Source organism: Stigmatopora argus, chromosome 9, assembly GCF_051989625.1.
Source record: "Stigmatopora argus isolate UIUO_Sarg chromosome 9, RoL_Sarg_1.0, whole genome shotgun sequence".
Taxonomy (NCBI): domain Eukaryota; kingdom Metazoa; phylum Chordata; class Actinopteri; order Syngnathiformes; family Syngnathidae; genus Stigmatopora; species Stigmatopora argus.
Genome location: NC_135395.1, coordinates 16,563,123 through 16,590,075, shown reverse-complemented (window position 1 = coordinate 16,590,075; position 26,953 = coordinate 16,563,123). Strand labels below are relative to the sequence as shown.

The following is a 26,953-nucleotide window of genomic DNA, read 5'->3' as shown; positions in this document are numbered from 1 at the left end:
ATCAGTTGGCGAAACCAAGATGTATTCATTCATTCATTAATTTTCTTTACCTCTCTACTGGTATTGTTTGAGCCTATCCCAGCTGATAAATAGGAATTCCATTGAATAATAATGATCTGAAAATGTAGTCTCAATACATTATTTCATTATTTCTCATCTGGTAAAACACCAACAGGTTTTGATCTTGATTGAAACACTTGATCCAAACCCATATTCATCACTAAATAGAATATATATATATATAATATAATATATACATATAATTTCCCTTTAAAATAAACACAGAAAAAAAGAAAATACACTAACATACACACATACATGCACACACAGCCTTTGAGTAACCTGTGGCGAATCCTATTGATTTTCTTATGCTCATACAAACATGCTGGGAGGGTAAAGCTCCAAAAGAAGGGTAAAATCAAAGAAGCGTTGGCATGCAAGCGTGCATTCCACTGTGTTCTCCATAAATATGACAACAGAAACATATACTTCAGCCGGACCGTGAAATAGCATCAGTTTCTCAAGGACAGTGTAGTTGATCAAAACGACATGAGTGATATTTACGAAGTGAGAGAGAGTGGTTTAGTATCAAAGACTGACAGAAGAACTTAAGGTGATGAGACAATCGTGGTGAACAAAATATGACAGTATTTATATATATTTTTAAATTATAATTATTGTTGGAAAGTGGCATATTACTGATCCCTACAGTCATATTGGATGTATAATGCCTCTCATCAATTGAAGCTGAAAGCAGAATGTTTTTCAAATCAAAGTGAATTAAAAGGGTTATAAAGAGGACTATACTGGTCCTTTCAGAACAGAAATTCCTAAAAGACGGTTAAAGAAGTGTGTTATTTTCCTATTTCCTACTACTGTAAACTTACAACATTAAAATACCTGGTTATTATTATGCAGCGAGTCAGTAAATGTGCAATATTATATTCAAGAATAGTACATGTGTTTTGATCATATTTTTGTTTGGTGGTCTGCAATAAAGTTGTTCTATTGCATATGTGACTTGGTTTAGGAAAAACTCAGAAATCAACACAGCAGGATTTCAACGGTGACTAACAGCGCCAAACTAGTTCTGGCTGAGCAAAGGTCAAAGCCAAAGTAAATAATAGACAACACAAACTACTGTGTTTGGACTAGCACCAAAGTGTGAAAAACAGTGTGCAATGCATTTAGATGAAGGCTAAATGGTAGCATGTGTTACTGGATTGCATGATACTCCCCATGCAGTTTTTTTTTGGAATATTTGTTTCTCTGTAGCGCTTCAAAAACTAGGTTGAGCGTCCCAACGAATTCACATTCAAACACCAAATGTTTCAAATAAATCAGACATGGATTGTTTGATCACTTTCAAAACTGGAGCAATTATAAATGATGCATTATTCATTGTAAATTGAAGCAATTCTAGGAGGCACACTTTGAAGAGTTCAGCACTCTTGGCTTGTGCTACACTGTTTGTGTGTTGTCTGGCAACCTGACGTTAGCCTACTTCCATTCTCCGTAGGAAGTGTGCGTGCAAACTATATTTCTCTACCGCAGATGACGTCACTTTCTTTTAACAAACTGTACACTGCATCTAGTATATGTTAAATAAACAATGATGGGTTTGTTTATACAGCATTATATTTGTTGTTATATAAAATTTACTATGGCATTAGACGACAGCATATGACTCACCATGGAGCATGAAAGCTTGGATCATCCAGTTGCTCAAATAGCAACGCTTCCAGCTTGTCTAATTAACCATGCTCTCTTACCCAGTGCTTCCTAACCCAACATACAACACCTCCTTTGGCATTCAAGTGGTGACTTGAGCATTCTTTGGATAATTTGCACTAGGTGCACATCTTAAAAGTCTAAATTATGTCCCTCTGAAAAAAGCTAAACAATCGTTGTTCTTGTAACACTAGAGATCTGTGCCCTTCATGAGCAAGTCAGATAATGCGAGTGTGAGATTGCTCCATGTTAACTGGCTAACTTATTAGGCCTAGTGAAAGGCATTTTGCCTGCTGAGTTACTCTGCGTGAATGTCACCAGTGGCAGCGAGTGAATCAATGCGCTTACTAAGTGTTTTCTTAAGAGTTTGTTCAATAAAGCCATTGAAATTGTATCGTCGTCTGTGTCTTTCCTTGACCACCTGTGGATTGTTATAACTTGATCCTTTTAGCAATGTTATTCCTCAGTAAATAAAATGTTACTGTATATAATAATTCATTCATTCATTTTGCGAGTCCCTTATTATCAAGATGATTGTAGCGGTGCTGAAGCTTATCCACCCCACAACGGGGAGTAGGCGGGGTATATCCTGAATTTTTTGCCAATGAATTGCAGGTTACATGAACTAAAACTAAAATAATGCAGTCATATCTAGGGATAATTCTAGGTGATCAGTCAGTCTATCATGCATGTTTTGGGAATGAGGACACAGATGTGCAAAGTACAGCAGATGAAAAAAGTAACCGCTGTTTAAGTGGAATACATTGATTGTGCTGTAATGTCCTGGAAGAAAACCCACGCAAGCAAATGTGCAAACTCACAGGAAGGTCTGGATCTGGGATTGAACCATTGATCTCTGAACTGTGAGACCTGTGAGGAGTTTGCATGTTTTCCCTGGGCTTGGGTGGGTTTCTCCAGGTATTCCGGTATCCTCCCACATTCCAAAAAACATGCATGGTAGGCTGAATGATTATCCATCCCTTTGTGCCCAGCGATTGGCTGGCCACCAATTCAGTGTGTCTGAAATCAGCTGAGATAGGATCCACGACCCTTGTGAGGATAACCATTTCAGAAAATGAATGAATACATTCTTGTAAGGTGGTTGATTTTAAAGAACGTAAACAACAAAGCCACTGTGCATTTACATAAAAACTAAGCATTCACAGGCAGAGAGCAGAATGGCAGCATTGGAATTCACCATTAACATGAAAAATTACAAGTGATCAGTTGAAAGAAATGAATATTGCACCCCTGTGCATCTAAATGAAGTTCCCTTCAAATTGAAACTGCTCATTTTACCAACATTTGGTAAATACACACAGGAGGAGGACTCAGAGTGAAAAAGAGAGCAGGGCAGAACAAATACTATTAGAGCATTGCTCACATCCTCACGAATCTTTCATCCTCTCGGTGGCCTTGCTTTATGTCTGTCAGTCTGTGATAATAATGTGCCAACATGGGGAGAGCCAAGCGGGGTCAACGTGTATGATCTAAGGCACACTATGCATTGTGTCACAGAATACATCCACTTATAAATACTGACCTTTGCTTTGTGCTTGTTTTTGTGTTGTTGTGCGTATTTTTAAGTGTGTTATCATCCCTGGGCTCTTTTGGCTTTTTACTATGTGCTCGTCTGATGGTAAATGATGTGATGTTTCAAGAATTGCAAGCAGATGTAGTAAAGTCAGTTATGTTCATGTATTTTTGATCTTGTAATTTACATCTTTATAGCTTCTGAATAATTGGTGGTATGATAAAATAAAGGATCACAAAAGGAAAAAATGTGGTTAAAGCAAATACAGTATATATGGTAAATAAGTAGATGTAGTTCTTTATTTTAAGACACCCAGGGGCAGGTTCAAAAGGTCACTTTGTTCACTATCTTCTTGTTGAGAACACTTACTGAAATTACTACTCTGCCATTGTTTGTGGAGGGATGCGAATGAAATTAAGTAGGTACTATATTTTTGGGATATATTCGCAAGCATACTCGATATTTTTTTAATTTTTGTAGCCGTCATGCGGGATTCATGTAAGGTGATGTAAACATTGTCATATAATGCTTCAAGTGTTTTAACTGTGGAAACGTAAATCGTTATTTACAATGCATAGCTTTATTATAACTAGTTTGCTTTTGAGTCACTTTAGCAAACTTGTGTGAACACACACACACAAGCCCAGATAGCAAGCTATTCTTGTCTCAAATAGACCAATGCTAAGCCATTAGGGTGCATCAGCCACACATCCAATATTAAAGACAGCCTTGAGCTCTTTTCTGTCACACTATCTCTTCTCTCCCAAACTGCATGAGTCATGCTGTTTTAGTTACAGAGGCAGTCTGTGTTTTACATGGAAGCATAAGTTGCGTTGTCATCATTAAGAAAAATGTGATATCTGTCCTTTTAATCTCCTCATCAGGATGTGTAATTAGTTTGAATCTGGATTGAAGTCTGGCACCGTACTCCATTTAGGCTGGATATAAATTGTGTATTACACTGAGGCTGAGCGGCATCTAATATCTAAGTACTTTCCTTTTGCTCTCTTGACACACGTTTTAGTGTACTCGTGTGCACAACATCATTTTGGAACTCAACATTTTCATGTAATCTTTTTGACACCGTGACTGTTGTACACTCCATCGTCTCGTTTGAAACAATGAAAAAGTTGCATTGCACTTTCTGAATTTAGGTCTCTAGCAGGTACTTTTCTCGGGCAGAAGGTTTGAACACTAATTGAACACTAACACTAAACATCGAGCTAAAAGAAAGAAACAATAATGTACTACACAACCAATTATATCTACCTAATATGACCATATCCAGCGCTAATCTCTCTGTTTCAGAAGATAAATATTAGCTTTGATATCTGTCACAGAGATACTCATTTAACATTTACATTTGTTTTTGCTGTTTTAAATTGTTCAATGTACAAATGATAACATACATTAATTTTCAGGTGCCTTTGTAAGTAGAATAATAAAGAAAATGTATTCTTTTTAAAAGCACAATAACCAGGAGTTAACCGATGTTACAAATTCATTTAATTTCATTCATTTTCTGAACTGCTTATCTTTACAAGGGTCGTGGGGGATGCTACAGCCTGTCCCCACAGAGTTCAGGCAGCAGGCGGGGGAACACCCTAAATTGGCTGCCAGCCAATCACAGGGCACGAGAAGACAAACAACCATTCACGCTCACACTCATACCTAGTGGCAATTTAGAGAGTGTCCAAGCAGACTACTGTGTATGTTTTGGGAATGTGGGAGAAAACTGGAGTACCCAGAGAAAAGCCACCCAAGCCTGAGGATATGCAAATTCCACAAAGTGAGGACAAACCTGGGATCAAACCATTGGCCCAAGAACTGTGAGGCTGACCCTCTAGTCTAACCACTTGGCTGCTGAACAAAAGATTACAAGTGTATTTCAATGGAACAAAGTGACCTCTATATGTAAGTGAACCAAAAACTGAATAAACTGTCAAATTATACTGTCATGTTTTTATGTAAAGATACTTATGGTCAACATGTGTGGTAATGGAATATATTCTCGTTGATAAAATCTACATTAAAATGCAACACGAGAAGGCATAAAAGCTGTGACCATCCCATCTGCATTCCCTAATTTAAAAGACACGGTGCTTATTTTAAGACCAGTCCAATTATGCACACCTCTTTTAATGATATGTTGATTTAATCCAGAAAAGGACTCTTGCGGAGCAACTGCCGTGTGTAGGTTAGACATATGCTGTGACACAGCAAGATATCAGGATCAAGCTTTATTTGTTTAGAAATTTCTATCTACAAGATGGGGCAGAAGGTACCACCAATTAATTTACTGTTTTAACAATGACATGCTGACAAATATGACATAATAGTAAGAATGATATATCCATCCATCCATCCATCCCTCCAACCCCTGCACCAACAGCTGACTTTACATTTTACATGAAAACTCATAACTATACCTTCCTGTAGGAAAACAAAAGTTTAAGGAGGGCCAATACCCAGATTTGTCTGAATACCAATAATGCCTGAAGTCTTCTTCTTAGTTTGGCACCTTAAAACGAATTTGAGCTAAAGACATATTTCACACATCATCCCCCTAACCACAGTGGGCACATTTGGCTATAGGGAGATTGGCACCGCACTAAACTTTACGCCAATTTAAAGCTCAACACTCAACACCTACTAGTATTTCCAATATATACACAGCAGCATCTCAACTGAAATTTATTGAGATTATTACTATTCTCTAAGTAACTAAGAAGACCGCAGGTGGATATGATATTCTGTTAAACCTACTAACTTGAATATTCGACCTCCGCTTGCTAAACTGCCCTTTTGACCGCCACTGTCAAGATAGTTTATCTGTATACTGAGTGAGTCTTACAACTCTCCCTGGCATTCCTCATCAACATGACATGCTCTACCCTGGAGACTGCAAGTGCTTATGATTCAAAGATCTCACAATTCAAGGCATTACCACACAAATATTACAGCTATTTTGAAGAAGCACAAAAAGCTGTTTTTGACACCCAGGATCACCAGCTGACACATGTGGACACACAAACAACAATATCCAGCACAAACTGCATTAATAGAACAGCTGGTAAACACAGTGTAAAAGCTCTTTTGCCATAAAGTTGTTTTGGGTGATTTCAGAGACAAACTCCAAGGTCATGTGTGACACTGCAAGAGAAATGAGTTTAATGGACATAGATGAACAATTTTGATTATTCTATTTCCTAATTTAATAAGCCTATGCATATGCAGTTAGGCATTTATTTATTAATTAAAGTGAGAAAAAAACAGAATAGCATAGCGGTTTTTGCTATCCCAAGTATTTTTTTCTTCAATGAATAAAGATTGCATTCTAGTGAAGATTTTTTATTTTATCGGAGACCAAGAACCAGATTACTTAGTAGTAACAATAGTAACATGGAGAACAAAAAACTAAATAGGCATCTGCTAAGATAACTGTTTTTCCCGATAACTGAAACAACAACATAACAGGCTGTGGTCAGTAGAGATTTACAAAAAAAAAAAAAAGAATCGTAACCATTCACGCTCACACTCATAGCTAGGGTCAATTTAGAGTGTTCAACCAACCTAGGATGCTTGTTTATTGGATGAAATCGGAGGACCCAGAGAAAACCTACGCAAGCCCGAGAAGAACACGCAACCATCACACCATAAGGACCTGGGATCAAACCTTCAACCCCAGAAAAGTGAGGGCGACGCACTAACCACTCCTTCAATGTTGTCAACATAACAGTAATAAAAAGTCAAATGCAACAAAAGTCTCACGTGACCACTAAATGCTAATACATCACTAAATATTTACATTTGTGATTTTATGAAGTACAGCATGGGCACGCAGAGTTTTAAGAAGGGTCTTTAAGGCATTCACAGTATGAATACGAGGCAACATGACACTGACAAACAGACCCACATTCATGGATGCATGCACTGAGTAATACACAGCATGGGGTGGGTGCTAATGAATGCAGTACCACCTGTTCAGTAAATGATTTAATTGCTCTCAGCAGATTCACATTTTCTCACTTTTACACACTAACAGCAGCATTTAACAGGTAAGTCAGGCTGTGAGGCTTTGAGCAGTCCTTACCCTCGCACCTTCACTAATTCAACATTTAATAGCATCTCTTGTGATCACAGCACCAGTTGCTTTTATGTAATAAGAAAACTAAGAGGGTTAAAGGGATGAGAGGTAAAGCTAGCTTTTAAAGTGGCAAATCAAAGAATGGGGATGGGGGTTTGATGCTAAGTTAAAGATTTGCATGAGTGTGCGGATAGGAAACCATTACATTTCGACATAAACTCTTTCACAAACGTGTACAAATGCAAATATGTTGAACATATGAACATGATTCATCCAAGGCATCCACTTTTTTTTTCTATCCCGCCATGCAAATTTTGACGAATCAAAATACACTATACTTAAAGAGCTCATGTCAGGGCGCTGAAATCTGCATAAACCACACTCCTGTCTTTATAAAAGAGCATCCATTTGACACATCTAAGCCAATTCGCAGATGTTTACTGGTAAAAGAGAGGACCCCAAAACTTAAATAACTTTCTTAATCTTCACTTTCAACAAAAGTTGGTGTCATTGAATGGATTGATAAATACCCTTGTTTAATTGATTAAGAAAATAAATTTAGAATACGTCACAAAAGGGATTTTTTTTCAATATCTGACCTTTGTTTGAACAGGTGCTTTTCATAAAATGAATTTCAAAAAGCCAAAATATAGGATTTGTTTTAATATTACTTTCAATATATTCTGATAAAACAAAGAAGAAACCTTCCAAAAATCCAACATATACTCTAGTATAACTTATATATTTTATTTTCTTCTTCATTGTAAATTGTTTGGCTGGTGCGACTTATAGTCCAATAAGTACAGTAATTCCATTTTACTATTTTTCATACTTTAATTTTGTGTGCAAGTCTGCTTTGGGAGCTACTGCACAAATAATAGCCTCATGTCAATCATTATATCCATGTAAATGATCTAAAAATTGTTTCAATAAATGTTTCTTGTAGAATTCTACAGAATATATATTAACAGAAATGACAATGTCTGAGCTTTCCTCTGTAGGGATTGGGTGTTTGCTTGCCTGGCATAGATCTACAGAGAAGGGATTAACTACATGGCAAGACTGTCCTCACCACTGAGCCACCTGCCATCCAAACAAGCAGCAGTAAAAACTAAGGCTTCAGTACATAATTTACAGTGTCCGTTGAGCCCTTTTAGAAAAGAAACAAGATACACTTGTCTCTGGCTGCAGAGTAAACCCTCAAGTCTGTCATTTACAGTCAGGGGAAAATTATTAGGGCATTGTGTTTTCCTCGGGCCTTGTTCATTTTAACGGGTGGTGCCACTAAAATTGCACACAGTAACTTAGGAACCCAAAAAAAAAAAAACATAAAACACCAATTTTGACATTGCACTGCAATTTCTAACAATGGTAGGGCATAAGTAATTTTGTTCATTATGCAGAAAATCCCAGAGGATGGCAAGATAAAAGGATTTAAATTAAATTCTGGTGGATATTCTTCTGGTCATAATCATATTTGTCCAAACAAACATCACATTAGTTTACTAAGTATCTCATCTCATCTTCTGAACCACTTTATCCTCACTAGGGTCACAGGGGGTGCTGATCCCAACTGATTTTGGACCTATCCCAACTGACTTCGAACACCCGGAATTGGTGGCGGCCAATCGCAGGGCACAAGGAGACAAACAACCATACACGCTCACACTCAAACTTAGGGTAATTTAGAGTGTCTAATCAGCCTACATGCGTGTCTTTGGAATGTGTTAGGAAACCGGAGTACCCAGAGAAACCCACACAGGCCCAGGGAGTACATGCAAACTCCACACGTGGACCGACTTGGATTTGAACCTAGGTCCCCCACAGCGGGGGCGACGCGCTAACCACTCAGTCGCCGGGTCGCTGGACTAAGCATTCTACATTTAATTTTAAACCAAAACAATGGAATAACTCATGCACCTCAATTATTTTGGCATAGAGGACAGCATCTTGATATGCTTGAACAAACTAATCCGTATATATAGGAATTATTCTATTCTTACTATTTCCATCGTGCAAAGATTAACAACCAAATTCAGTGTAATGTGCAATAAAGGGTTAAATTAAACAAACAAACAAGAAAACTTATTATACTATGATTATAAAATCTTCCCATTCTATCTTGACTTTCAAATGTCAGCCGTATGCTAGTTTGTGCATCTGCACATATTTTGTATGTTTTGCACCTTTACTGCTTTATTGTATTCGGGCTTCACAGCACAAGTTCCACGCTCCATTTGTTTTGGCATCACAATGATCAAGTTTTAAAAGAAAATACAATGGTACCTCTACTTATGAAATTAATGGGTTGTAGAACTTGTTTCGTAACTTGGAGTTTTCTTAAGTAGCGTAGTACATTATATGTAAATTCTGTAATTCATTCCACAGTCCTCAAAAAAATTGTACGAAAGATGCAAGAAACAGACAAATGAGAGAAAATGATGAAAACATAATTTATTAATGTATTAAAATGAATAACAAACATGCAAAAAACATTTATTCGTGCAGGTGCAAAAGTGTAAGAAGGAAGCTACTGTTACTGACAAGCAAAGCACGGTCAAGCAGACCGCAAAAATTTCAAAATAAAATTAAGGATACAGGAAATGTATTTATTACTAGGATCTTGTTTTCGTATAGAGGAACAGTAATTTGCATATCAAAGGCTTGATAACCTGAAAATGTCATATGTAGTGGTACCACTGTATTGAATTACTTAATTTGAATCCTTAAACACCCAGTTATTCCTTGTCATGTATAATCTTAAAAATTAAAGTTTGCACCAATGTGCCCCATTGAAATTTCGAATCGACTTCCACAGTTGGAACGGTTATGCTGAAGCTTGTTCATGCAATATTTATTCAAGACCTTTTCCAGTGCCTGGGAGAGAGCAAATCACAGCAGAGAACCACGCAAACAGCAAACTGCTGAGTTGAAGCTGTTTATGTAGGAACAAACAAAAATGTGCTGTGGAGCGTTTCCAAACAAGTATTTTCAATGGTCCTCTTCATTACAATATTTATGCTTACCATGCAACACCACAAACATGCAACCTAATTTGTAGTGGTAATTTCTAATTCAATCATTGCTTTAGTTCAGGTTAATATCCTCGAAATTGGATCTTGTATATACATATACACATATATACATACATACATCATATCAAACCACCAGCAAGTATTACGTGGGTCTCATAATACTACCATGACCTAGCCGAAATAATATAGCATAGAAAGCTGAAATACAGGAAAATACGTAATTTTCCTTACATATGGATTCTATGAAATTGGATTCCACACAAGATCAAAGGAAATTGTACCCAACTAAATCTTTGAAAAGAAGAGTTTTCAAGAATACACTTAAATGTTAAAAACAATTAAACTGTACATGAATTTACTGCAGTTAGTGGATTAAGAAAGTTTACGGAAGTTTGAACATTTATCCAGTGATACTTCATTAACACTAGTTGACTTTGGGAACAACTGCTTAAGATTTAGTCCTTTTGTAGAATTTTCTCAAGATAAGTCGACTAGTTATGTATGTGATTGAGGCTACTATGAAAGCTTAAAATGCCCTACGTCAGTAAGCACATTCCAAGTATGACCCCTAAACAACTAAGCTCTCGACATGCAGCCCAAAGCGCTGCTGTGATTTGAATATACAAATCAGATGCTATGCAGGTCAACTTGTACATTAAAATATCACAACTTTATATTGAATAATTTAATATAAATATAAATGTAATAATTCAAAATAATTTAAGATGGAAATTAGCCCTTGGGTACAATCTTAAATATTCACATATATGTTCATTAACATCTACATGAATATGTTCATTAATATGTGCTGTCTCTTATTAAATAAATCAAACTCAAACATTATCAGTCATTTGACTCTAAGGTCATGTCAATATGCAGGCCCCCAATGAGACTATAGAAAAATATGATGAGGTCAATTGTATGAGGAGATGAATTGAGATTTGCTTGGCATTCAGGCATGTTTTGATTGGATATAAAGCCAAAGAAGAACAGCCTTGAATCCAGGATTTCACATTTGGTGAAATTGTGTTTGTGGGCCATCTGGATTTCCTTCATTTAATTATGCCAGCTTTAAAAAAAAAAAAGGGAAAAAAGTAAAAAATAAATACCATACAGACAAATAGTGGGTGGCCAGAACTCAGGACAACTATGAAGGATTGCATTTAATACCATTGGATAGGGGCGGCCCGGTAGAGCGAGTGGTTAGCGCGTCGGCCTCACAGCTCTGGGGTCCTTGGTTTCAAATCCAGGTCACATCCACCGGTGGAGTTTGAATGTTCTTCCTGGGCCTGCGTGGGTTTCCTCCGGGTACTCCAGTTCCCTCCCACATTCCAAAAACATGCATAGTAGGCTGATTAGACACTCTAAATTGCCCCTAGGTATGGGTGAGAGTGTGCATGGTTGTCCATCTCCTTGTGCCCTGCGATCGGCTGCCACCGGTTCAGGGTGTCCCCCGCCTCTGGCCGGGAGTCAGCTGAGATAGGCTCCAGCATCCCCCACGGCCCTAACGAGGATAAAGCGGTTCAGAAAATGAGGTGAGATGAGAGACTATTGGATAGATTGTTAAGCCACAGGATGATAAGAGAAAAACTAGCAGGCCTACATCAGTACAACAGAAGAAAGATTTTATATTCAGCACATTGCAAATGGTTGGGCAAAGGCTTTGATTTTCCATCTTCACAATGAAATTATATTCACGCTCATGGAAAAGTTTCAATTTTCATTTTATCAGCAGTTATCAAAGTATTTTTCACTGACAAAACTCCAATCTGACTCAATAGCCCAAACAGCCCTAAAAAATACTTTTATCAGTCATATTTCAGAATGCTCAAAAGATTTCTCACATCATTAGAATCTTTGTGCATGTAAATTATCTTCCTTATTGATACAATGCATTATGCCAAATTAATAATGTTCAAGATAAAGATGCAACATGTGTTCAAGGTGTATTCACTTTAATGCCCTGTTATACTCAAAGCTTTTTATGACTTCCAAGCCAATGTGCTGCAGGTCATTTAGCTTGCCTTGACACACATCTGGGACACAGACGCACACACACACACATACACAAACAGAGTAAAACTGCTGCATTAACAGCTTTAATGTGCCTGAAGATAACACTATTACCACAACATGAACATATGACATCATAACTCCATACACTTAATACACAAACACCTGTGAAACTCATGCATACATACACTGAATCCACATTCGTCACGCCCAATCTTGTTTGTTCCAGTAATAGTTTGTGTGTCCTTAAGTGTTTCCTTGAGTGCGTAAAAGGGACTAGGGTGTGAGATGGTTGCAATAACATACACAGAGGAGCACTTTTTGATGCACTCAGTCTACTTTCACACTGCATGGCCCACAAATTGGCGCATTAGAGGCGTTACTGTGGATTAGGGATTTATTTACCTGTCTCATTAGAGATGCAGCTCACTGAGTTTACTGCAATTGGATCCAGGTTGAGACGCAATATTTTGTTTTGATAATGAGATGTGCGATGACCTCGGTGTAGTATTGTCAATTACTTTCAACACAAGGGCAAGGACAATGCGTCTGAGGTATTAAACCCCAAATACTACTTGCACTTGTGTTTCACTAATACTACTTGCAACTTTTCAGACACAAAAGTTGGAAAGTATGCACAACCCCGAAAGGGTGCAGACGTGTTGTCTTAGCAACACAGCCAGAAAAAGGAAGAAAAAGTGCTGTTGCCTTTTGAACTAATAAACATCCACTGAAAGACTACAAAGTATTAGCCTGCATTGAGTAATAGGTTATGAAATGAGCTCACACAAACAGGACAAATGTAGTTTGATAAATGGGTATTTTGCAATTACAAGAGCTATTCTTTGAGTCTGTACAGGTGTTGACATGTAGCCAACAGCTTGTTTGTTTCAATTTAAATATTACTGTACTTTGACCAAATAAGGAAAGGTATAATCATTACCATATCCATAGTTATGACAATAAATTGGGGTGAAAATACCGGTTTTCTTTCAGGGGGGCATGTCCTTAAACCTCTGTACAGTACAGGAAATCAAGATTTGACTGCTAATTTTCAGTAGGTTGTTCCATTCTCATACATTCCCATCAACTGCAATTTTCAAAGAGGCCAAGTAAACTGAAGAAATAATGGCTTTTCGTAGGCTATTTTGTGGTAGGTAAAATTAGTGTGGAAGAATGGCAAGGTAATAGAAAGCTGAATGAAAAATGACACAATGCATGTGTTTGTTTGTGTTTGTTTGTTTGTTTGTTTGTTTATATCATCACTCAAGACAAAGAAAGATTCAAAAACCCAAACTGTCTCAGTGCGTTGAGCAAATGCCTCACCCATCGCATGTGATTTTGTAACTTTACTCTGTGGGAATGTGTTAGTGTAAGGTCTGTGATTTGAATCCATCTTAATGTGAAAGTCTCAGTGTGTGTGTGGCTGAGAAGTGACACAATATGGCACCATTACGCCACTTCTAATAACATCACATTCAGCACAAAGCCTTTCAGACCATAATAATGTCTGTATACAATACTGTGTGCATGCAGGATTAGGGTTAGTGCCCACTTGTAAATGTCTTCTGGAGGCTTTGTTAGAGTCAACACTGTCCAACCTAGTTTGAACAATTTGTGTCAAATACCTTGATTTGTTCTTTAGAGGTCATTTTATCTTTATAATATACCTAGAGTCATTACAAAAGGTTCCAAGTGGGCTGTTTGCAGGTTTGTTACTATTTTAGTGTGTTGTCTTAACACACAAACACTCAAACACACAGACACACACACACACACAAAATCACTCTTGCTCAAGTCTCAGGATAGAGACATTACAGCCATGACAGCCCCATATTGAAATACCATATGTGCTCATCAATTAAACATCCAAATGCATAACAAATAACCACACACAGTCTGCTGAAAGACAAAGAACACCTCAGAAAACACGCACATGGTTTGTTGGTGTAATGACCCATTTGGCATTGAAAACGTTGTGAATGTGTTTTGCGGGTGTTAATATATTTCTCCTTGACACAGTCAGTACCAAATGTTTATGGAAAGGGCCGGCATGTCCCAATATGGGACACATGCTTTCACATGCTTCTTTACATGAAGCTCTACCACCTGCAGAGCAAAAGCATCTTCATCATCAACCATCCGATTTATTTAAAAAAAAAAAATATATATACACAACTAAAAAAAATATATATATCAAAGAAACAATAAAAAAAATGTTTAGTGGTGTGGAATTTGTTTCAGTGTTGTTGCCTGGTGTGAATTCATTTGCTCTAACTACTACAGTTATTTTGAACATTATTTCAACCACCTACTGACCATGTAATGTATTCAGTATATGAATGAACCAAAACTTTTGCAGTTATTCTGTTAAGTGCTGAAAATTTAAGGCATGTAAGATGTTTTAATAAGCAGAATAATTGTGTCAATTCAGCAGTACAGTTATTTTTTTCCAAAGAAAATGACTGAGTTGTGGCTCAACACAGTCCTGTCAAATTCAGTACCCTCACACGTAATATGGGGCCTTTAAATTCCATTCAGCACAAAATATGTGATTAGTAAAAATGCAAGGACAGATGACCAGCCACGAATGCATTTAAAAATGCCTTCAAATTTTACTTGGGTGAACTAAATTGTTGCTGAAGGCATATTGAGGTAAAAACACCATTGCCTGCAAAATTCCATTTTAATTGGTGTAGTTGTGCAATGTCCTTTGACCCCTTCCCAGATGGTAAAAATAAATGCATCACCACACAACCACATTTTTAAACACGTGCATGTATTTTTATATCTACTTAATTGGTACATTGTTCTGAACGCAGTCCCAGACAACACCCCAACAGAGCTACAATATTTTTTTACAGATCTCAGACTCATTTCATGATTTTGACTAGAAACACTTTAATGTGTCATTTTCTTTGCACAACAATGATGAAAGTGGATGCAACGGATGTAAACAGTACGTACTGCTTTTCTTGTTTTCATTTTGGGCTGTAATACAAGCTGGAAACATCATTTTGGGTAGTAATACATAATGAATAAAGTAAGGGGAAAAGGGATTCCCTAGAATTGTCTTGATCACTTTGTTACTTATTTAAAATGCAGCAATTGAAGTATGAATATTTCCCTTCACTCATTGCGATCGCCTGCTTTTCATTGAGTTTCTAAACTGTGGAACCAAGAACAAATGTAGACGGAGACTCCCCATAAGTTATTTGGTGATGTAATAGTGAGAAATACATCCTAAAAAGATTTGTTTAATCTGTAAAAACCCCAGTTTCAAAGGAATTACGAAAAGGCACTGTGTTTGGCATACTGAATTTATCCAGATTAGAAATCATGTTTAAACAAATTATATGCATATAGCGAGATCTATGAATCAGAAAGTTGTTTCATCAGCTTCAGCTAAGAGTTTAATATGAAAAATTAAAAAAGGTAAGTCTAATGTGTTTATTTATCTATGCTGCCTAATTGAAAATTGTCATGTTAACAGTCTCATCTCATCTCATTTTTTGAACCACTTTGAGGCCGACGCGCTATCCACTCACCACCGAGCCGCCCAGTTAACAGTCTGGATACATATTTAAAATAATCAAGAAAATTGTTTTCCATCTGATGCATCTTATCTTAATTTTGATGATCATTTTTAAAAGGGGGTGAGCCAACTGATGGTGTAGGGTTTCAGTCGCCTGACTTCAATGTGGGCAAGTGTGGGATCGATTCCCACTTGGTAGAGAAATTACCCTTGTACTTTTTCACATAACACTGCAAATATTTTTTGTAATGAAAGTGCAACAATACGATACTAAAAAAAACTCGACAATGTCTCCTCACAACTTCTCCACTGCCATTCTCAGGAGAGAACCAGACCATTCATTTAGTGCTTACATTGACTTAAATAAATGTTGACAAAAGAGAATTGAATAGTTGAGAGGATACATACAAATCCCTAAGTGGATTCTAAATGCAATGAGATCCAGGCCACATACCAATATTACATTTCATCTCAATAATATTGCCTGCGTGAAGCTGCCTGTTTCCCAGCGGGCACATCGAGATCTCACGTGTATACGTACACAACAACCAACCTGGCAATTTTTTGGGGGGGAGGGGGGCCGCGACGGATATTAAACTAATGAGAATTTATCCCTGAAAGTGGCATCGTGAAACCAATATTCAGACATTATCACTAGCACATGCACACACACATTTAATTCTCCTTAATATTCCCTCTTCACCCATTTGGAAACCTGCTCTATTGACAGTGCAATAGTCCACTGGGAGCCCCGAGAGATAATATGAAGGCAAGATTTATTGCTCACATATGCATATACACACACACACACACACAATACATGCAAACAAGTCCACTTGTGCACGTAGAGAAATATCCTTTTATTACTCACAGAGAGGATACTTAAAGAAACTGAATTTTGTGCAATATTTGTGATTCACACAAACACACAAACACATTCGTCCAGAAAAGGAACCTATTTAAATGCTAAGTAAGCAGTCTCCCTTTTGGGGCTATGTGATTATACAAAGGATCTCATAAGCAATGTTTCACAAATAGATTTGCACATGTAGAACTTAATTACAAGTGGCCTCATTTCTCCATGGGTGATATTCCCAGAAATATGTCTACTGAGAGGTGGGATTACCTTACTATGTTTGCTTGTAAAGACCATGTAGCTGCTGTTTAGATTTGATGACACATTTCCATAAACAGGTTTGAGCTGTGTTCCCAGAATCGCCTTTGGAATTCTCTTTTGCCTTTGTTTAATCTATGTTATACTCACAAGGAGAGGACGCCAGCACCCCAACAGCTCATTGTGAGAATGAGTGGCTCACTGCCACTTCCATAAACACTGTGACATATGGATTGGATAACTTTATTCATCCCGTATTCGGGAAATGTCATTGTGGCAGTAGCAAGAGGGTGATCAGACAGAACAACAAACCAAAAGCACAAAGTACAAAGCAAATCAAAGTAAATGGGATCATTGAGAATCACCAAATCAAATCATTAAGACAGAAAAGCAGCAAAAACACAAAACGAGCAAGAGTGGACGGAGCTACCACCGCCGGCTGACACTTGAACGGCGCCATCTTGGTTGCGGTAGCTAAAACGGATACAGACTCAAAAATACGTTGCAAAGTATCCTTTTGATTTTGCATGCATGTTACCAGACACCTGCATTATGTTAACACTGCAAGTCACATGTTTTTGCATGTGGAAGGTCAACCTCAACTCACAATCAATTAAAAAATAACAAAAAAAAGTATCTAAATTCATCATTGCATCACACCATGACATGCGAATGTAACAGTATGCAGCACTCTAAAGAACAGTGGTAACTTCAACAATAAAGAATATAAGACTATTACTGTATTTTTCAAACTATAATTTAGCAGAATGGTTGAAGCACATCGTGTTCAGAGTTCTGAGATTGACGTTTCAATAACCGGTGGGTTACGACCTTCCTATGTATATTCCTATATATATTCTCCCCATGCCTGCGTGGGTTTTCTCCAGGTACTCTGGTTTCCTCCCAGAATGTGAAAAACATGCATGGTAAGCTATTGTCCTTAAATGTGAGCATGATTGGTTGTCCATTGGCTGGCTACCAATTCAACGTGTTCTGCGCCTGCTGTCCATAGTTAGCTTGGATAGGCTCCAGTTCCCCCCTTGATGTTAAGCGGTACAGAAAATGAGAGAATGAATTAGTAATTTTCACCCACGTATCGGTCACAATGAAGAGAGAGACAGAAATTATATAGAAGTCGCATTTGCATTGGGGGAGGGATTTTACTAAAGACCAAGAACAAAAACTACAATTGGAATAATAAAACAGTGGGTGAAAAAAGCTTAAATAGGCATTTAACAAAGTCAAATTAATAGTTACTAGAGCCTAAACAGCACTGCACAATTTACAAAACTCTCTATTTCATTGAAAATACCAATCAAATCCATTCAAACATTAAACTTCACTATCACTTCTGAACAACTAGCGACTCGGGCACGCCTAGAAGGACATCCATAAGGCTGTCAGAGTTTTAAAAAAAAAAGATAATTAAGAAAAAAATGCTTCTGAGTATTAGTCAGAAACTTTATTCAACTATGGACACGGTCTGAATATTTTTTGACTTTGAGAAAGTGTAACAGGAACATGAAGTTCGACTTTTGGATGTAACCAAAGTCCCAGCTCATGGTCATGGACACAGTATGTCGCTCACTGATCCGAGACATTTAGTCCGGCAAAACATAAAATGGAAACACCTTCTGGCAGGAAAAGACACGATCATCTCGGCTCATTCAGGCAGTTGCAGAGCCCATGTCGCTGTGAACGAGCTGGCCAAAATGGAGGTGCTGTTCTGCATGATAATGTTCCAGCTGCAGCAACACAGCACAGTTCACTTCAACCTGTTTCCCAAAAATTTCTCGCTCTTCTAACCACAACTGTATATCAGAATGTGACATTTACAAATGGCATTATTTTTCCTTCTTCAATGGAAACCGCATGAATCCCTTTAGTACTCAGTCCGGTGGAACCTGCAAGTCCGTTCTCTTTCACCTCCCTCTACATTAATAAAGCCACGGCTACTATGAACACTAGCTGACAAAGATGAATGGGGGGAAAACGCAGAAGGAGAAGAAAGAAATGAGAAGGAGAAAGAACTAGAATGCATGGAATTTTAAGGGAGATAATTTATCCCTCATATGCCAAAATCAAGTAATAAGGCAACTTCGTTTACCTTTAATTCAATGAATATCAAACATTGGTTTACTATTTACCTAAGAGGCTCATTTCTGCATGTAATCTGGGACAATCGTGTTTGCTATTTTGAAATATTGATTATTGGCAATATTATACATTTAGTCTGTGTTCATTTTAAATAAATAAATAATGTAAATTAAGTCATCCCTAGGTGTCAAGGAGCCTCAAATGCAAGTTTTAATTGCAATATGAGCACATGTTTTTTTTTAACTCTTGGAAGTTCTGAGAGTTCTAATATTTTGGTAACAAAAGTTAAGGTTTTCATTTCTCATACAAATGCAGTATGGAAACATGCAATGTTTCAGAACAGCCATACATTTCACAAATTCATGATTAAAGCAAATTATAGTACATCTCAAGAAAACTAACCCTTTTCCAGCTCTTCTTTTATGTAGAGGATGGTTTCCATGCAGAGCATTTTCCTCTTTGTTTTCAATCCTGATTGTGAGTGGCATTTTCCTTTTTAAAGGGAATAAAATCCAACATTTGCCTTCTTTGTAGTCAGTCTGGGTTGCTGGTAAAACATGTGTTTCACAGTGAGAACTCCATTGTTAGAATGACCAGGCACTCTGATTGTAATGAGTCACACCCGGTGCTCCCAGGTAACCAATGAATGAGAAGGAGAATCCAGGGGTGGTAGAAAGGGAGCCAGGAAGGCAATTTGACAAAACATATTGACCCTGCTCTCATTCAACTGCTTTTATTTTAGGCATGGGGAGTCTGCTTTATGTTTATTTGATTCAAGTGAAAAGCTAATGCAAAAGCCATGTTGTTTTTTTAACAAATGTGAAATTATACATGGGTGTTGTTCTACCGAAGTAATTTAACCATCATTTTATCAAATGATTAGAATATGTTTGAATATGGTCCACAAAAAATCTTAAATACAGCCTAATTTGTTTTGCAATTCTCAACTTGACCACTTCGCACACACTTACACAATGCCTGTTTTATATATATATATATATATATATATATATATATATATATATATATATATATATATATATATATATATATATATATATATATATACACTTATATAAATATATATATATAAATATATAAATATATATATATACATATAAATATATATATATATAGATATAGATAGATAGATATTCTGGAAATCAGACCATGAATAACTTCCAGTTAATTTGTTTTTTTCATGTTTTACATGCAAAATGATTATATGTTCTACAATATCATTTTGTTGGTGGTAGTTCTTAACCCATTCCCTGCCAAATACAGTTATAGACATCAAGTTTCAACTGGGAGTACTGGCGATAGATAATCAATTCAATTTTAGCTGTGTCTTACAGTCAATGTTTGATCTGAGACATCCCCCAGTCAAAATGAAATGGTTCTTTATTGTCGTCAATGGCAACCAATGAGTCAAATACTTAAAAATACAAGTTTCAAAACCTGATCTTTTTTTAAGATCACAATTTCAATATTGGAAAGATTTCACATTGGCACAAAAAATGTTTTTATACCCTGATGTAACAGATTGAATTTTTTAATGATGGTATTAATCTCATTTTTCATTGTTTTATTCTCCTTATTTGTTTCAAATAATTAACTAAATGAATCAGTAGTTTTATATAAAAATATTTAAAGTAAATAATTACAAACTCCAATCTTAATATAAACCAAAATTCACAAGAAATACCATGTAATGGAAACTGTTTAAGTAGTCTTAAACAATGCTGTTTTCAAAAAACAAACTCAACTGCTCATGTACTTTAAAGCTACTTACATGCTTTTTTGTCAGCGTAATGTAGTCGAATGAGTGTAAAAATATGTCAAATCATTTTGGCAAGACGCTGATCTTTGCCATATTACGGCTGTTGTTTTAGCAAGCTTGAACTGCACTGTTGTTGCTGTGTACACTATTACTCTATTTGATCACAATCCATAGGGACGAGCCTGTCAGAAAATGTTACTTCAACAAAGCAGAGGCTACAGACACTGGTAGATTTGCTGAGGGGTGTACTAGAGAGCCACAGTAATGAATAGGAGGGGGCGAGGAGTTAAAGAAGGAGACGGCATATGTTTCTATTTCATATACAAACTGCTACCAATTTCATTTATGAATTGAGAGAAAGAAAAAACAACTGACAACTGATAACAACTAAAATTGGATAGAATAGCGATGATTTTATATAAACATTTAACATCGTCCCACAGAGAGTTTTGACTTGTTTTAAATCTCCTGTAACTCATTGAATACCATTTTTGGGCAGGATGACCAATTCATTTGAACTAAGAGAGACAAATGAATTTGTTCATTCACCCCTCCCAGTTTAAATGAATTTGTCATCTTGAGCCATCAATGCCAATGAAAAATGAGTATTCACAGCCAGTCTTCTTGGTTTAAATGATTCAAATGTTTATCTTTGTCAGTGGCAGGCAATGAGTTAATTTGGGGACACTTTCCTGTTAATGTTAGGGTACTAAATAATAATCTGGGATTATTTCCTAAGCATTTTGGGGTCTTTCAATGTCACTTCCTGTGTATTTTGTGGATCACTTGACATTCATTCATTCGTCAATGACGCTGAAAATGTGTGTTCACAGCCAATACTCCCATCTATAATTAAGTGGATGTCAGTCTTTGTCTGTATCAAGCAATGATTTAATTTTGGAACACATTTATGTTCATTTTAGAGTGTTAACAGTCACTTCCCCTTTACTCTGAGTCACTTCTTACACATTTTGGCTGTATAAGTTACTGTGTATTTTGAATAACTTTATTTTGGGGCATTGGCAGGTTACATCCTGTTCATTTCTAAATCAAGTTGATAAAAACCTTTTTTTGTGGCAGTTGGATCAGCCATTGGCAATGAATGTGAATATGTATTGGGAGCCTTTTGTAAAAATAAAAAAAAAGTAAAAAAATTTAGAATTTGTTTTTTTGCCAAAAACTAGCAGATAACTTTTTGCGCCTTGATTTTGTGATTACTTTTTTCTTTTTATTATTAATGTGTGAATCGGTCAAAAACTGTAGAAAATGTAACATTTTGAAATTTATCTTACAATATATTGTTTAATTTTGATAAGATAAACTATTTACAAGTGCTTTGGTAAGACAATGTATTTCCTTATCTACATTGATTTTGAGAGTCTACAGGCAAATGGCTTTCACTGTGCGTAGATGAGTACACTTTCCATCTTAAGAATGGACATTGAAATAGCCACCAGCAAGATAAAATCCTTTAGTGTTCCGCTCCGTTGCCAAGGTTTTAGAAACTTCTCTAACCTACAGGGAAAAAAAGTCCTCTGAGTCAGATACCCGATCACATTTGGGCACAGAAAGAGGCATGTGACCAAAATCGCTAATACAAGGACAGTTGATAGTTGCAATCTAAACACTGTGACCGCTAAGAAGGCTAACACTGCCTGGGGTTTCTCCAACTGTCGGAATGCCATGAGTAAGAAAAAACATTGAATCTGGACAGCATTAAATGACACCTCCACCCTCTGTTGATGGTACCTATACAGCTATATTGTCTGTAGTCATGCAACACAACCAAAAGTATTTCTTATCATCACTGGCAATGATGAAAGGGAAATAAAAATATCATTAACAGTGAATCAGCTCTTCAGAATAATCAACCTTCAAGTGAAGGATCCTCATCCAAACCCTTTGTCAGCAGACAGCCACCCTTCTGACAGAGAATATACTGAATCACCAAGTCCTTATCAGCTGCAGGGCTCCATTCTGAACTCAGCTTGTCCTCCACAACACTGTGAATTGACCTACAGGCACCATAACACTTCCTAAGAATGTTATTATCATTTGCTGCAGGAACAGATTTAGAAGTGGCTCAGAACTTCTGGCTTTTTTGTTGTTGCAACAGTAGCAGCACCACAGCAATCAAGTACTGTATGTTGACAAACATTAATTACAATGAACTGGAGTATTGTGCCAAAGTTAAATATTAGACTAGAATGATGCGTGAATTTTGTTCAACGTATATGCAACGGAATACTCGACAATGAGAAATATTGGGCCTATTTTCCATTAATTTTCAAAATCAGGGTCAGAAGTCTGTTATAAAAAATATTTTGGCAAAATAAATGTGTTTTGAAAATATCCCTGTGTGTGCTATTACGATATGTGCTTGATTTAAGTGGTCTAAAAAAATCACTTAACCATAAGAGCAAATGCTAATCAAGAACCTTCCTGTGGTAAGACAAAGAAGCATTGATCAAGTCTCTATGCGTGAAACAAAATGTCACAGTTTCCCATGAGCCAATCATCAAACTAGCCTATTGTATGTCATTAATTTTATCAAATACAAATTGAAACTATTGTAACTTATGTGTATTATTTCAAAATGAAAAATTAGAGGTTTAGAGAATTATGAATACATGATTTCTGACAATGTTCAATGGAGAAATAATGAAGGGCACCTTATTTAAACAAATGCTGATAGAATGAACTGAGGCAGGCTAAATTACATCTTCGGTATACACTGATTTACATTTACCTAGGGGCTGATGTTCAGGACCATCGCATTAGACAAAAGCTACCAAGTGGCAACCAAATGTATATATTTTAAAGCTAATGCATATGGTAATAGGAAGTGTGAAATGATCCCAATTCTCTCTGCCTTTGAAACACTTTCCTTCTGGCAAGTGCTGACTACTCTGCTGTAATAGGCTATGTGGAAAAATAATTATCACAAAATAGCAAAGAGTCAGCGACTAAGAAGGATTTTTAAATATTGCAATGCTGTGAAGCTAAGAGAGCCAAGAGTATTATTACTTACTTTTGTAATTTTATTTGATTGTATTATGTTTCAGTTTTAATTTTAAAAATATAGTATGCTTTCATCAAAACAAAGAGAATTTGACCGATGGGTAAATATGAACTGTATGATTTTTTCTTTTATCTTGCCAAAATATGATCTGGGGTTCATGAACTTAACCCCCAGTGAGGATGAAGATTGTGGTTGAAGACTTGCGGGAGGATTGGCCGACGGGAAGTAAGAAAACAACCTGTGGGGCATGTCCAAAGAACAGAGCATCAAACCTCCAACTATTGACTTTAGTTACTTCCATCAAATCATGCTGTGCCCAAGACAACTATTTGTGACCTACAACGTTGTCTGGGTCCACCATTTATCCAGTATTTAGCCTTTTTGACCCTTTACTGTCCTTCGGTGCCCACCTCCGTCTTGTTGAGGTCACTATGCGAATCTCTCGGGCAGTCTTCAAATACATCTTCCAGCATCAATTTGTTACATACATTTTGCTCTCTTGTCTCTCCACTACAGTGTTCGCTTTGTTTCTGATTGTTTTATGCCTCTACAATCTGTATGTCTTTCATCCGTAATGTAGTTTCCTACTGTTCCTACAAACCTTTAATCAGCACCATTCTAAGATAAGCAATTAACATTAAGTTCTACATCCCAGAAGTGATTTACATTTCAAATTTGACTTCACTTTCCATCTGCAAAGGTAAAAAAGGATGGACGGATAGAAGGATGGATGGATAGATGGATAGAGAGATAGACAGACAGAAAGACAGACTGACAGATAAATAGAACATCTTAAAACAACACATTCCTCATAAAAACGTGTATACCATTGCATGACCAACACACACTGTTTTCTGAACCGAACCTCCCTCTAATGCTCATACAGAAAAGAAGATGGTGGGGAGGAGGACGGAAAGGGAAAACACCTGCTGGGCTATAGAGCACTCAGACAAACAGTGTCTGTATTTGGACGACTTGAACAAATGACAAAATTATACAGAGAATCCCCTAAAAGATGTTTTTTCCTCCTTGCCGCTTGACTGAATGTAGAAGAGCCTAAATATATACTACTAATCCCTATATTCTGAAGCCAATAAGTGTACATTCTAAAGGCTCCAATAGTAGAGAACAACAATATCAATTTAAAACATTATTTTTAGTTTAGCACGTTCATTGATTTCTACGTAGTTTGTAGCAGTGCACAATTGTACTCCTACAAACTGAAAGATAAGGAGATGTGTTCGTAAAGGCCAGATTTTAGGAAGAACCTGATGATGCACTGCAGTAGCCAGATTGGAAAACACGCAAATATGCATAAACTTTACATTACAATAAGTATTTGACACTATCAGCTATACCATACAATTACATGAGTTCTTCTTAAACTGCAAATGTATGCCTAATATTGTGACCTTTACCTTTCAGCAAGTGCACAACACTAATGCAGGAATGTAAGAGGAACACAAGTATACTTGCATGACTTTCAAGGGGTGGGTGTGCATGGGGTGTGTGTGGGTGGGCGGCTTTTAAACGTAAAGCAACGAATACTTATTTATAAAATATATTTGTGTTGGCTTCCATGCAATGCACACACGCAAACTGTCTCTGCAATGCATGCATGCCCACTTTACCGGCCATGACGCACACATGCGCGCCCCCCCAACACATAAACTTGCCAAGTAGCCCCCCCACACACGAAAGCCACGCGTAAAATTGCTCCGTGAGAGCATCTTACCTACAAGTCCGGCGTCCGAAAAAAACCCGTCAATGTTATGATGGTAACGAGGACAATCACATATAAAAATAATCCAACCTCTCCTCTCTTTTCAACGCTGCAGTCAAGCGTTTCTCCTTCCAGACGGTCGCCTTCCTCTGACAAAAAAGCGAACTTTCTGGGTTCAAAATATAGGGGTTCAAAATGAATAAAGCCTCATGCAATCTTCCCTTGGATCCGTCTGTGTCCGCGTATTACCATGTAGCCGTCCGTCCACTTTTACGCATCCAAAATGCATTCAGTGTGAGGCGTACACAATTAAAAAAAAATCAATGTCTATACAGAGCAATGAAGCTAGGGATTTTCGCAATATAGAACTTTAAGTCAATCATTCTCCATGCGTATTTTTTTATCGCGTCCTCAGAGTCAAGTGATAATTGACTGCCAATAAATTGGGCAATTTATTATAAGAGTCGTCTTCAATTCAGTCCGTAACATCCCAAACATGCCAAAATGAAATCCTGGTGAAAAGTGGCGTTTCATGCAAACGTGCGCCTCCCAATGTATATTCCAAAAACACGTTCAACCATGTCCACCTCCAAGTTTTCTGCTTTTAGACGCTTTGTCCGCTTTTTTTCTACCCTTTTCGTCCAAATTCCACCAAGAAGCGCATCTGAAAACCCCGATTAGCAGTCTTCTGCCCTTCACTGGATTGGGCGCTCTTTTGCAAGGAAAAAAAATGTTAACAAGCCTCGAGTCACATCTTTTGTCCTGATGATGCTGAGAGATTTTGAGAGGATGGATGTCTTCGCTTTCGACCACACAACGGACCTCTTCCAGTGACTATGTGACAGATCAACTCCACTTTTCCCAGTGAAGGAATGTGCCGCCCCCTCTTTCTCCTCACCTCCTCCTCATCATCATCTCTCTCCTCCTTTTGCCAATCCTAAATAACTTCAACTCCGCAGAAAGGCACCATGAAATAAGAATTTAAATGTGACATTTTATGTTCACTGCAACCGAATAGTTTTTTTTTATGAATACTTTAAAAGATAGGGCATCCCTACTCACAACAAACTGACTGATAGGGATTGCTAGGGTTTTGCATTGGTTTTTTTTTCCCAAAGGCTTTTTTTACACATAAAATTATTATTCATCATTTTGACCTCAAACGTTGCAGAGCAACTTAGAGGAGAGGGGAGATGCTTTTTGTACGTGGGTTGTAGGAGGAAAAAGTGCCATTGTGCTGCCCCCTTTTGGTTGCAAAACGTTATAAACCCGTGAGGGACCA

The 26,953-nt window shown here is 37.1% G+C and overlaps 1 protein-coding gene across 5 annotated transcripts in view; it reads right to left on the bottom strand.

The window, feature by feature from the left end:
- The window catches only part of LOC144082869 (X-linked interleukin-1 receptor accessory protein-like 2), a 160,346-nt gene extending 133,829 nt beyond the window's left edge, over positions 1-26,517 (bottom strand). For 4 of the 5 annotated variants that reach the window (XM_077610331.1, XM_077610334.1, XM_077610333.1 and 1 more), the window contains exon 1: positions 25,684-26,517. The gene's annotated coding sequence lies outside the window, so the exon portion shown is untranslated. The remainder of the gene's footprint in view (positions 1-25,683) is intronic. The other variant, XM_077610332.1, reaches the window with a different exon arrangement.
- Between the last annotated feature and the right edge of the window lie 436 nt (positions 26,518-26,953).